This window comes from Diadema setosum, chromosome 1 (assembly GCF_964275005.1).
Source record: "Diadema setosum chromosome 1, eeDiaSeto1, whole genome shotgun sequence".
In the NCBI taxonomy this organism is placed as follows: Eukaryota; Metazoa; Echinodermata; class Echinoidea; order Diadematoida; family Diadematidae; genus Diadema; species Diadema setosum.
In genome coordinates this window covers 23536098-23548932 of record NC_092685.1, presented here as the reverse complement: position 1 = coordinate 23548932, position 12835 = coordinate 23536098, and positions in this window count along the sequence as shown.

Genomic DNA, 12835 nt, shown 5'->3' with positions numbered 1-12835 from the left:
AATATTATTTGATTGTTTCACATTATACCTCATGGTTTTACAACACCTCCTTTATCATCCTATTTGCAACGCTTGTATGTGTCTATCTTTCTTGTCCATGAACAACAACACTTTCTCTTTCTGCATTGTATCTCGCTCCTTTGAAAATGAATGAATAGTTATAGTGTAATTAGTTTATAGTCTTTTTCCATTTATCATTCTCTCTTTGCGTAGTATAAAACTCCTTTTCAAGTACTTCTTTTCGTGCATGTATGTATGTATGTATGTATTTTATTTCATACATGTCTGTCTGTATTTGTCTATTTATCATGTTACTTTATCCACTGATCCATCTATCCTTATATTTATTACCATGTTTATTGTTATTGTCCATTTTATCTGCCGCATCTATTTTCCCTTCACCCCTTTTCGCTTTTTTCATCTTTCTCTAAATCTCGCTTATGTTAAATCCGTCTTCACACGATGGTTTCACCCCGGAAGTACTTCTGCGCGTCCCACGACGCTTCCTAATACGTCCTTCCGCAGCAGATTATTGACATTCCCAAAGTCCTCTTGCCCCGCCCCCACAGCTTCACACCCCTCTGAGAACGCGCGGCAACTCGGACCTTCAATGTTCAAACTTTGAGAGCTCCCCCGTGGGTTTCGACACGTGCTTTCATCGGCACTCGACCCCGTTTTCGTCGTCTGCGGACGTGGTTAAAGCAGGGTGAATTATACGCTTTCCCCCCACAAACCCGTATTAGTTTTATTCTATTCCTGGATCGTATTCTCTGTTAATTTTTCTTTGGATCATTTTATATTGTAGGTCCGGGAGTCAGAGCTGGAGACCCACAATATTGTGCTTTTTGAATCATTTAGCTCGTAAGCAGGAGTCTGGTTCTCATTGTGGCAAAAAGAAGTCAGTAAGCATCTGGGTTATATTATTAACCTTTTCCTTTTTGAACGGACGTGGCGGGTAGGTTGTTGTCTAAAAAAAAAAGAATAATGGTAATAATGAAATAGAATGTAATGTTATTGAGCGCATCCACGGAAATGTCGTCAGAGTTATTTATATAATAGTGATGACATTTTCCAGTCGTTCTCGTGCAACTTATTCCCTAAGAGACCGCTTACGTCACTGCTTGATGAGATTTCTTTTTTCAGTCCTCATAACTGATAGAATTTTTCACAACCTACGACAAAGAAAAACCTCTATCAAATCTTGTATATCTGAACCCCCTCTTGATACCATTCCTGTGATTCTTGTTAAATATAGATTACGAAAAAAGAAGGTATTTCATTTCATTTCTTTATTTGTCCAAATTTTGCATAAAAACATGATATGGAAATTTGGTTTTGTCACACATTCATCATGGACACATCTTGACAATAGATAAACAACAAATTACATTACATATATAAAGCACTGAATGAATACTAAAAAAAATACAAAGAACTAAACATTCCTTCAAAACACAAAAATAACTCTAAAAGTTGTTCCGTAAAATAGTGAAAATGGCGAGGATGTAAAATAATATGCTGTTTGTGTCCTAGTCATAGTCACGAGACAATCCAGCTATCGTATTGATATTAACATTGATCTTAGCCTTGAGAAGACCGCATATTTAAAAGGAAATCCGACTGTTAAAGACGTATTAAGGAATGGATCCTGCCCGATGGCATTTCCGGGACAAGTAAAAAAGGAAATGCAAATGCCAAGTCCCTTGCAAGAGTCAGGCATATGATAGCCACAGGTAGACGTTCACAGAGGTAAACGTCTAAAACGCGAGATACACACACACACACAGAAAAAACACATGGTATCATCATTCATGCGTTTTGGTTTCCCCGGAAATGGATGGAAGGATACGACAGATTCTATTCGTACCATGAAATACAGCCTCACTCTCTGTCGCCTCTGAACGCACAGCAAGTTAGAGATATAAACAATGGTATCTGAAAGGTAGGTAGATGGTGAGACATCGCCATCCCAATGGCCACTTCCTTGCATCCACAGTGAAAGAAAGATGATACATGTGAGCTGATGGGGAAGAAACGCCTCCCATCCCCGCCCCTCCTCCCGATGGTTGCATTTTCAATTATGGGTCGTTCTCAAGAAAAACATTACTCCAAGTCAGAATCGAGATCTTGCGAAACAAATTCGAAACTTGATCGGTGGTATTCTTGAGACGGGTATGAGAATTTTTCCGAGCAAGCTTCTTCAATGTTTTCGCTAAGACAACTATGCCGTTATCATTATCCAAGATACGTCGGATTTGTTGTATCAGTTTCAATTTAGTTTAATTACATGTTTCTATTAGAGGAAAAAAAGGACCAATATATCGTTGTAACATAAAACCGTAACATGTAAGAATATATATATATATATATATATATATATATATATATATATATTTATTTATTTATTTATTTATATCTCACAAATAAAAGAAACATACAGTAAAAGTCATAACGGTCATTTGCCAATATTGTAAATGTAAAGGGGAGAGACATGTGAAGGAATCTACGAAAAGCTAAAGCTTGAAATAGTTGTTTAGTACGTATGAGTGTATAGAGGGACAGACAAGGTAGAACATCTGTTGCGACACGGATTGTCGCCCCTACACGGATTGTCGCCTCCTGCTCGGGGCGACAATCCGTGACGGGCGTTGGTGGCACGGATTGTCGCCCCCTACACGGATTGTCGCCTGGCGACAATCCGTGACGCTTGTGCAGTTCCCAGTTTTTGACCTCGAAGGCGACAATCCGTGTTGGCAAAAAAAATTGTTGCGACACGGATTGTCGCCCCGTCACGGATTGTCGCCCCGGGCTCGGGGTGCTTCCTCCGGTGTTAAGCTTTGGTGGGATGGGTATGACTGGACTGTGTATACGTGTGCCTGTATGCTTACGTGTGTATGTGGAATATACTGGCGCTACTGTGGCAATACAAACGCCTTCCCAGTGTACGAGCACGTGTTTAAAGAATTCACACCAGCGTTGATCTAAAAATAGTATGGGTGTGTCAACCAATATCAGCGGTGAGGCGGGCTAGGCGAGAGAGAGACCGAGAGAAAATACATACGAGGAAGGTACCCTCCCCAAATATTATTTGTCTTTGTTCATTTTTCACTGCAGTCATTTTCTTCCATCAGTCTTATAAACTAGAACGTCCATACCACTATTCTTTGTCCCAGAATAGGTTTGGCATGCTTTATGCATGAGCGAATAATTTCCACACGCCGTAAAAATTTGTCAATCGTTACTTGATTTTAGCACAAACGAACTGCCATTGCACACCGGTAATACATACGTAATACAAACAAACACCAACAAACACTCAAACAAACCTCATAATGCAAATAAACCAACTCAACACCTTTTTCCTTGATATTTATTGATTTCATTCAAATCATTCATAAATCGACCCATTCTGGGTGCAACATGAACAAAAAAAATTACAAATGGCAATTCGAAACACAAACAAATCCATTTGTCAATTTATACCACAAATAATCTCACTTCAACATAGATAACTCGATTATAGACCAACCCTACTTATAATCTTCACGAGAAAGTTTTGACATATATAGGGCCCTACCAAACCTATATTCCTTGAATAATTATATTGGTTTGGATCATGTAACACCTTCTTACTTACAAGGGCATATATACATTAAACAAAAAAAAAACAAAAAAAAAAAAACACACACACACACAAATACATTACACAAATCTAGAATGAAATCAGTCATAAAAATCCCGACCACCCCCTCCCCGCCCCAAACGAAACAAATCTAGGGCCTACATCTATCCTAACATATTAAATCCTACCAACATCTGTCATACCATTTATAACTATCTTTCTTCAAATCCAATCCCCAACCCACCAACCCCTGATTAAACAAACCCTAAATCATCCCACACCTACATTCACCGACCCAAATACATACATACATACAAACACACACACACACACGCTCACGAAGGTTCGTTATTCCGAAGTTTTGTTTTTTGCGAGGCTTCATTTATCCGAAACACACAATTCCCTATACCTAGTGGTTCGTTGATCCAAAAATGAAATTCGGAATAACGAACCTTCGGAATAATGACCCTTCGGACGAATAAGCCTTCGGACGAATGAGCCTTCAGAATAACAAACTTTTGCAATAACGAAATGTAACCCCCTTCCCACATACCGACGCACACCCGAACCGATACCACATCCTTCCTGATGAAACAATTTCCCAATAATGATAAATAAGACATAATGGACCGTATGCAGAAAAGCAGCATCCGCCCGCACGCAAGCTCCACTCCGAATTCATATACAAATCTGCCAAACAAACTCATCAAATTCAAAGCTGCAGATAAAATCAATATCAACGTTTATGCCACAACAGCCTACTAGATATCCCTCCCCACGCGCAGCCAAAAAACACATACGCAAAAAAAAAAAAAAATGACATAATAAACACATTCTTCCATCACACACACACACACACACACACACACACACACACACGCACAAACGGACACTAAATTATCATGTGCACGCGCACATACACACTTCCTTGAAACCTCACCATGACTTTTTACATGGCATGTTTGCATGAATGTAGCCATGTAAGTTATGTGTTAGTATTTCAATGATTATGTCCAGAACGATATTACCCAGCAAAATGTGCTTCGAGGGCGGGCGACAATCCGTGCCGCCAGCCCCGTACACGGATTGTCGCCAGGCGACAATCCGTGTAGGGGGCGACAATCCGTGCCGCCAACGCCCGTCACGGATTGTCGCCCCGAGCAGGAGGCGACAATCCGTGTAGGGGCGACAATCCGTGTCGCAACAACATCTTTTCCAAGGGTGAGATCAGCCAGCAAGATTGGAATTCAGGACCTGCTGTTTGAAAGCACGGAGCCTTAATCTATTGACCACAGTGTTCCCAGTTGATGCAGCATCTTGCCCGATGCTTCAGAAGAAGTCGAACCTTTGACCTTCAGTGGAAAAGTTCAATGCCCTATCAACTATACCACGTGTTTTTGTTTTATTTTAATCCATTAAATCAGTATTCCACAATTTGTGTTGCCCAACTCGCATAATCTCTGCATTTGCAGGAGGCAAATTCGACTGGAAAAAGGAAAGAAAAGAACAAGAGTGCTGGCATGGCAACAGTTCATTTCCCCCACCTCCCACCCTGTGCTCCTTAATATATTCACCTCTGTATATTTAGCGTCCTACACGCTGCAGATTATGTGAGATGCGGTTTACTGCGCCTACGAATATGCCTGATTGATGTATACTCGTGGCGAATTTTTCCACGCGGTCCAGTCCAACGGAGAGAGTCATTAGGAGGCTTTAGAGTGAGGTATACGAATCTCGATCGTAACGGACAAGCTCGATTCCACGTCTTGATGAAATTAACCACTTTTGATATCCTAGTGCCCAGGAATTAGGTCTAGAGTTTGGGTTGAGTGAAATGTCGGACCGGAAAAAAAAAAAACTCACCGAGAAACATTCCCACCATGAACATAATGTGCCGCAAGTCCGAGAAGCAATGCCTTACATTTCCATTGGATTTCCTGAGTTCTCTACACTTTCCTTTTTCTTTCATTTTGCTTTTATACTTCCGTTATGTTGTTTATTTTATTTTGTTGGTGGTGTTGTTTTCTCTTCTCTCCTGCTTCCTCGTATTTACTCTTTTTTTTTGGCCGTCTCTACTTCTTGTCTATGATTCGTAGCTACCTTATGCCACCTGATTTAAAGGGACTGTACACAGTACTGGTTGAGGTGGGGATTCATGTTTTGAGCATTCCTAAGTGAGATAATGAGGAACGTCTTATGAAATATGAAAGAGCATGTACTTTTAAGTAGGATTCAACGTTTATTTGATGAAGATTGGTTTTCAAATGGCTGAGATATCAACAAAAAAGTGATAATAATAAAAGGCGACAGGGCACGCCTTTTATCAGGATCTCTTTGTTTCACCTTGTTTTTGGATATCTCAGCCATTTCAAAACCGATTTTCATCAAATAAACTTTTAATGCCCCTTAGAATTGCATGCTCTTTGACATCTCATAGAGTGGTTTCAGAATATCTCACAAAACGTTAAAAGCTAAATCCTCACCTCAACCAGAACTGTACACACCCTTTAATGATTACTCGCTTGATGAAATTCCATTTTGGACGGACCTCTGCTTTTGTCGTTTTTGTTGTTAACCTAAAAATTAATGTGCATAATTATGTTTGACATCAAAACTAATGAGTACTCGAATACAAATGATTGAATCGTTGTATTGCTACGATATATTCGTCAGTTCCCGTGGTAATGTCGAGCCTATGGTATATATGATTGTATTTCCTGGGGAGAATGGCCTTTTCAGCGACAGTCAGACTGGTACGTGTTGTCGCAGCGTCAGTGTCATGTGGTGTCATTTCAGTTGCCATCATCATCATCATCATCATCATCATCATCATACGGAAGTAGTAGGTGGTCCTGTCGAGACTTCCTTCATGCAGTATGATCCTACCTGAACTTATAGTGTACGTGCGTGGTGGGTGAATGGACAAATACATTCCTTAGGGAAGAGATTGCTGTAGGGAGGACCAATGCTTGTTCAGTCTAGTCTTAAATGTATTGAGTGAAGGAGCCGAAATTATTGCCATATACGACATTTCAGTTTTTAAATAAAAAATTGTAAGTTTGAGCATCTATTGTCCAATATGTGCAGACATCTCTGAGATAACGATACCAAGAATTCTTCCGTTGAATCATTGGCGGCAAGTCAGATGTTAACAGGAGTGGATTATCCTTCATGGCATATACCCATCGCTCACCACGCGGTAACCGTTCCAGATTCCATTGGCACTGGCGGAGCGTCGACATGATTCCATCCACGCCATTACATGTAGGATCAAAGAGTTTCGAGATGATAACGGACGAGAACACGTGTTATTCTCCGATGGAATTGCACATGTGCCGATACACACCATCCATTGCCAGCCATGTGGCATCATGCTTCCCAGTGCGAAGGTCTTTACGGAGGTCTCCAGGAACCGGGTCTAGGGCAACTACCCCCCTGGGCAATTACCCCGGACCCTTCCCCTGGCCCTAATCCTAATCCTAATCCTGAACCTAATCCTAACCCAAACCCAAACCCAAACCCAAACTCCTAACACTAAACCTAGCCCTAACCCTAATCTTAACTCTAACCTTACCACTAGCCTTACCACTAACCAGTATTTAGCCGGGGGGTAATTGCCCTCTGGGGGTAATTGCCCGGATACGCCAGGAACCATTCCACGAAAGTTGTCAGCCCTGACAAGTTGTCATTCTGTGACGATTACCGTAGTAACAGTCAGTGACCAGAGTTTCTCAGCCAATCAAAACCAAGGATTTTACTGAAATTGTCAGACTTACAACTTCCATGGAACGGTACACAGGGGGCATTTCATGAAGCCTTTTGTCAGACTTTTTTTCTGATAAACTGTCATAAGCTACTAAAGTCCTTGCATCTAAGTGGTAGAGAGTAAATTCGTCCGACAAATTTGCCGGACAAATCGCTTCATAAAATGTCCCCAGGTGTCTTTCCGATGTCTCTCTCTGTTCAAGAGTAGACGCCACCTTTACATTACCGATCTCAGGCCTGATTTAACAAGCTCTGCACTAAATTTTGAAGAAAAAAAGATGAATCACTAGGATTCTACTGGCCTCCAGAATAAAGATATTGATCTATCGTAAGATCGCAAGCCTTCGATGGCACCCAAGAAAATAATCCAAAGCTTAATGTCGTCTTTACTTCAAAGAGAAAATCACTCCGCCGTTTCTTTTGTTGTTTTTTTCTCCTTTTTTTAGAAGGCTATGTGGTCTTTTCTGTATATATAAAAAAAAAGATTGATTTTTTTGCTCACTTTAAGCGTTAAGAGAGGGGTTTTACAATATTTCACACTCCGTGTCTACTCGGAAATCACATGGAATCCCAAGCGTTGGAGGTGGGGACACCCACTAAAAGGGACTCTGCTTTGAGCATGGGAGTCGATGTACATGACAAAAAAGGTATACAACTCATAGCATTACGGTATGGTGGTACAACGGTGCCCGTCATTTTAAATGATTTTTTTCTTTAATTTCTTACATTGATACTGTTTTTCTGGGACTGAAGGGACTCTGCACTGTCAACACTCGAGGCTTGACTCTTGACTCTTCACCTGCGAGTAACGAGCTCGTGCGTGAAGTCCACCGATGATATCAAGCCCTATGCAAACTGTGCTTCAACCTCGACATGATGTCGATGAACTGTAGTGACACAGAAGAAAAATAGAAATAAAAACAACCACCCCACGAATCATTCTACACTACATCCTCGAATTGAGATGGATGAGAGAGCCAACAAGCCCATGAGTGGGTTTTATTAGATACGTGCGTTAACGTTAACTTATTTTTCCCGTTCCGTTCTCATTAGCATCAATGAGAACGTCATTCCTGGGACATGAATCCCCATGCACAACGAATGACTGTCAGTGTCCTTTGTTTATCATAGATTAATGATAACTGCGAAGAGTGCTGAATCAAATCGGGTGATGTTCGTTATTTCGAAGGTTCGTTATTCCGGATGTTCGTTATGACACGAAGCACAAATTTTGTATACCTACATGTTCGTTCATGCGAATATGAACAAAAAAGAAAGGTTTGTTATTCGAAGGTTTGTTCATCCGAAAATGGAAAGAAAAGGTGCGTATACTATTACGAACCTTTGGAATTACGCATATCATTCAATTTTCGAATTAACGACTCTTCTGAACAATGGATGTTTTTTTTTTTTCTTTTTCGCATTAACGAACCTTCGGAATAACGAACTGTCACCATCAAATCAATGGTAGGCATACACTTGCGTGGCCCTCGATAGAACTTGACCCTGTTTCAGTCCATGTCCTTCTATGTAGTGTAAAGTACTGATTTTCACAAGAGATCGAGAAGAAATTCTTTTAAGGTATGCAGAAGCAGTACGCGACAAAATTTGCAATGATAACCTGGTGGCTAGAGAAAGAGAATATACTCCTCAAATAAAATCGTTAAAGATAGATCCACTTTATTCCCCACATACAGAGAACTTGAATTTGTTTCTTTCATCACCTTCTTTTGTACCAATAGCACCAATAATTGTATGGAAAAAAAGAAAAAAACAAACTTTTTGTGATTCATTCTATTATAGAATCTACATAATTTCGAGAAAATAATGTCAGAATAAACAATATTTCATTAAGCTCGAACAAGATTTGATGATCAATGCAGCGTTCATAATCATAATATACATGTACATATTCGTCTCTGTATTCACAAGTAGTTCAGCATTATTTTGTAATGCCTCGCTCACTTATCAAATTTGTCAGTATCTCTAGCAAGCCAGCAATGATAGCAATGACGACGACGACGACGATGATGATAATTATAGTATTAGTAATGATGATAATGATGATGATAATAATAATATTAACAGTAATGACAATGATAATAGTAATGAAGAGTTGTGTTTATTACAATTAAGGCTTGATGTTTCTCTGTCAAGAACGAAAAAAAAATAGCTTGGAATATCTGATTGAAGTTCTGATGGCCTTAAGTGAAATGGTCTCCATTTCACATGTCACCTTGTTAACCAGTGATATTTATTTGTCTGATACACAAAAACCGTAAGACTTTGAAATGAAATATGACAAGAAACGTCTGCATTCAACTTAAGAACATGCAGCCGAACATATGGGGGGGGGGGGAGGATAATACAGTAGCTGAAAAATGTGTTTTTCACCTCGCTTGACTCAAACCACGGAATTTCTCGGTATACGATATTCATAACCGCTTGTATACGGGGCAAACTGGCAGGAGTGTGACGGCTGCCCGCAATAACTCATCTAGTATTCATGAGAAGTTGAAAATTGATGAATGGAAATGGTTATTGGTAATTTATGGCGGAGATCGTATGAGCCATCCAGCATTATTCAATGTCCAATATTTGACACGTTGTGGCTGGTTTCTTCTATTTTTATTTGTATTCTCGTGTGTATTCGACCTCAATATTTTGTGGGTTTCTTTTTCACAAAAACATGATATGCACAAATACATAAACCACACAACCACACACATACAAACACAGACACGAGCACACATGCACACACACACATCCTCACACACACAAGCACACACTTAAACCTCACACACACATGAATGCTTTCTCTCCCACACACAGTCACACACACCCACACACACCCACACTCAAACACTCACACACATGAATGCCTTTTCCCACACACTCACACGCGCATACTCGCACACTCACACACATGAATGCATTTTCCCCCAGGAGTAATCTTCTCATCTCCATTTCTCCCTCGGCCTATTGCGTCAGGCGAGTCAAATACAGAACTCATTTACGTCAATTTACCAGCCATACTTCTGGTACTCATTAACAAAAAAGTCCCAAATTGGGTACTAGTAATAAGCTGGCCAAGTCGTTATAAGGTACATAATAGTAATATTATTTCATTATTCATCTTGTCAAAATATGCATTTGTGTACTTCACACCACACATTCCTGCCTCTTAGAAATTCACCTGTTGATTTAGTACGTATCTAATGCTCAGCAGGTATGTGTACACATTGCAGCTATTCACTGTATTTGATTTCTTCGACTGGATGAAAGTTATACAATCATTATAAACCTCTCCTGAAATAAGCGGAAGCATGGTGGATGCTCCCACTCTCTTTCTAAATGAGTTTTAATTAAGCCAGGACGAAACAAAAAGAGCAAGTGCTAGTGACAGTAACTATTTGTGGCGTCATAAGGGAGCGTTGATATGGACCTCGGTTTCGTTTTTACCATTCATGAATTTGTCACGCATCATATTCTCAGAAAAGAAGCAGACACACACACACACACACACACAAAACAAGCACCCAAATTGACCACGAGTTGCCCACCCCAACACGTTCCGTCCTATACTCCTCTAAATCCCTAACAACAACCCCCCCCCCCCTCCCCCGCCCGACATGCAGGGAGACGTCATGCGGTTGAATGCGCGTCAGGATCCTGATGAATTTACGGAACTGGGGCCGGTCGCATGTCATTTGGTTGGCGTGATGCTGCATGTACTCGGCCAAAAGGGAAAAAAGAAAGAAAAAAAAAAAGGGGGGGGGGACCTAGGATCAACTCATTCGGCGCTAGTTTATTTCCATATTCGTGCCGTTTCCTTCAAGTTTTGATCGCACTGGTCCTAAGACAGGTGCGCAGACAGCGAAAAATACTGTTGCTCCCACAAGGCTCTGGTAGACGTTGCGTCGTTTCGAGATACATTCCACACCATTACATTGACTTTAATACATTCCACACCATTACATTGACTTTAATACATTCCACACCATTACATTGACTTTAATACATTCCACACCATTACATTGACTTTAATACATTCCACACCATTACATTGACTTTAATACATTCCACACCATTACATTGACTTTAATACATTCCACACCATTACATTGACTTTAATACATTCCACACCATTACATTGACTTTAATACAATCCACACAATTACATTGACTTTAATGAATTGCGTAGAGAACAGCATGGAAAATATTTCATCGAAAATGGATCTAAAATCAAGAAAGTTATGGCACCTTAAAACGCCCCATGCACGTTTTCCACACAAAACAGAGATGTATGAAGAGTGACCATTAAATGGGAGCGAATTAGCTGAGTGGTGATACCATGGAATTACAATTCCCATTCTTTGCCCTTTTATACAATCTTTAGAAAATGCCATTTTCTGACGTGATATTAAGCAGACGAAAGTTTGAATCATTTACATAAAACTTTTGCTGCGTTGCAGTAATCGAACCTACTAATGAAGATTTTTCTTAAGGGGGACGTGGTGTATTTAACCACCAGTAAACAATTTATTTTTGATTTCATGTTATATTTTTGCCCATAACCAATTTGCAAGACTTATGAATGGGATGATCTCTAACTTCCATGCATATTTTCAATATGTCTATCTTGTATAAAAATACATTTTACATTTGAAACATTTTACATTCCACAAGTTTTAATATGATCTCTGCATAGGGTTTATAAAACCGTCGAATTCATACTATCTATCAAAGTCTGGCGAAAGTTGATGCGCACTTCAACTTTAAAGATGCCACTGCTGAGCGGTTATATTTCATTCGTTCAATGTCGAAAAGAGCAGTTATTGATATGTCTAAATTAAAATTAGAACAATGTGATGCATTCTATTCCCCCTCTGCAGCTGAACAATGACATAACTACAAAAAGCAATGACGCAGAGATAGTAGTGCTTTTTTTTTCTCATGAATTCACATGAGCATACCATGGCGTTTTCCGTCCTCTGTATCACGGATAAAATAGCATCACGAGCTGCTAAAAAGCGTTTATAGAAGGTTCGAATTTCGGCACCCTGAGACGTATAGCCTTGGCATCATGTATTGCTAAAGGAGAGAAAAAATAGGGACTAAAACCTCAGGCGACTAACAACGGTTTTCTTTCAGATTTGGACGTGATGATTCCCAGTTTGGACGCGATGTTAGACGCAATGATTATTGTAGACAAAGAGCATCTTTGTTCTGATCAAGAAAGATCATCCCACGACAAATAAGTTTAAACGTGAAAGTGAGGTTATTTTGGGATAGTTTGCGAGTTGCCTCAACTATTATTGACTGTGATGTTGCCGTCATCGAGGCTGCCTTTCCCATGTTCTTCTTTTTCTCTTTTCTGAACCTTTTTTTTTATTTCCTCTTTGTCTCTTCCCGTCCCTTATTTTGTCATCTAATCTTCTCCATCCT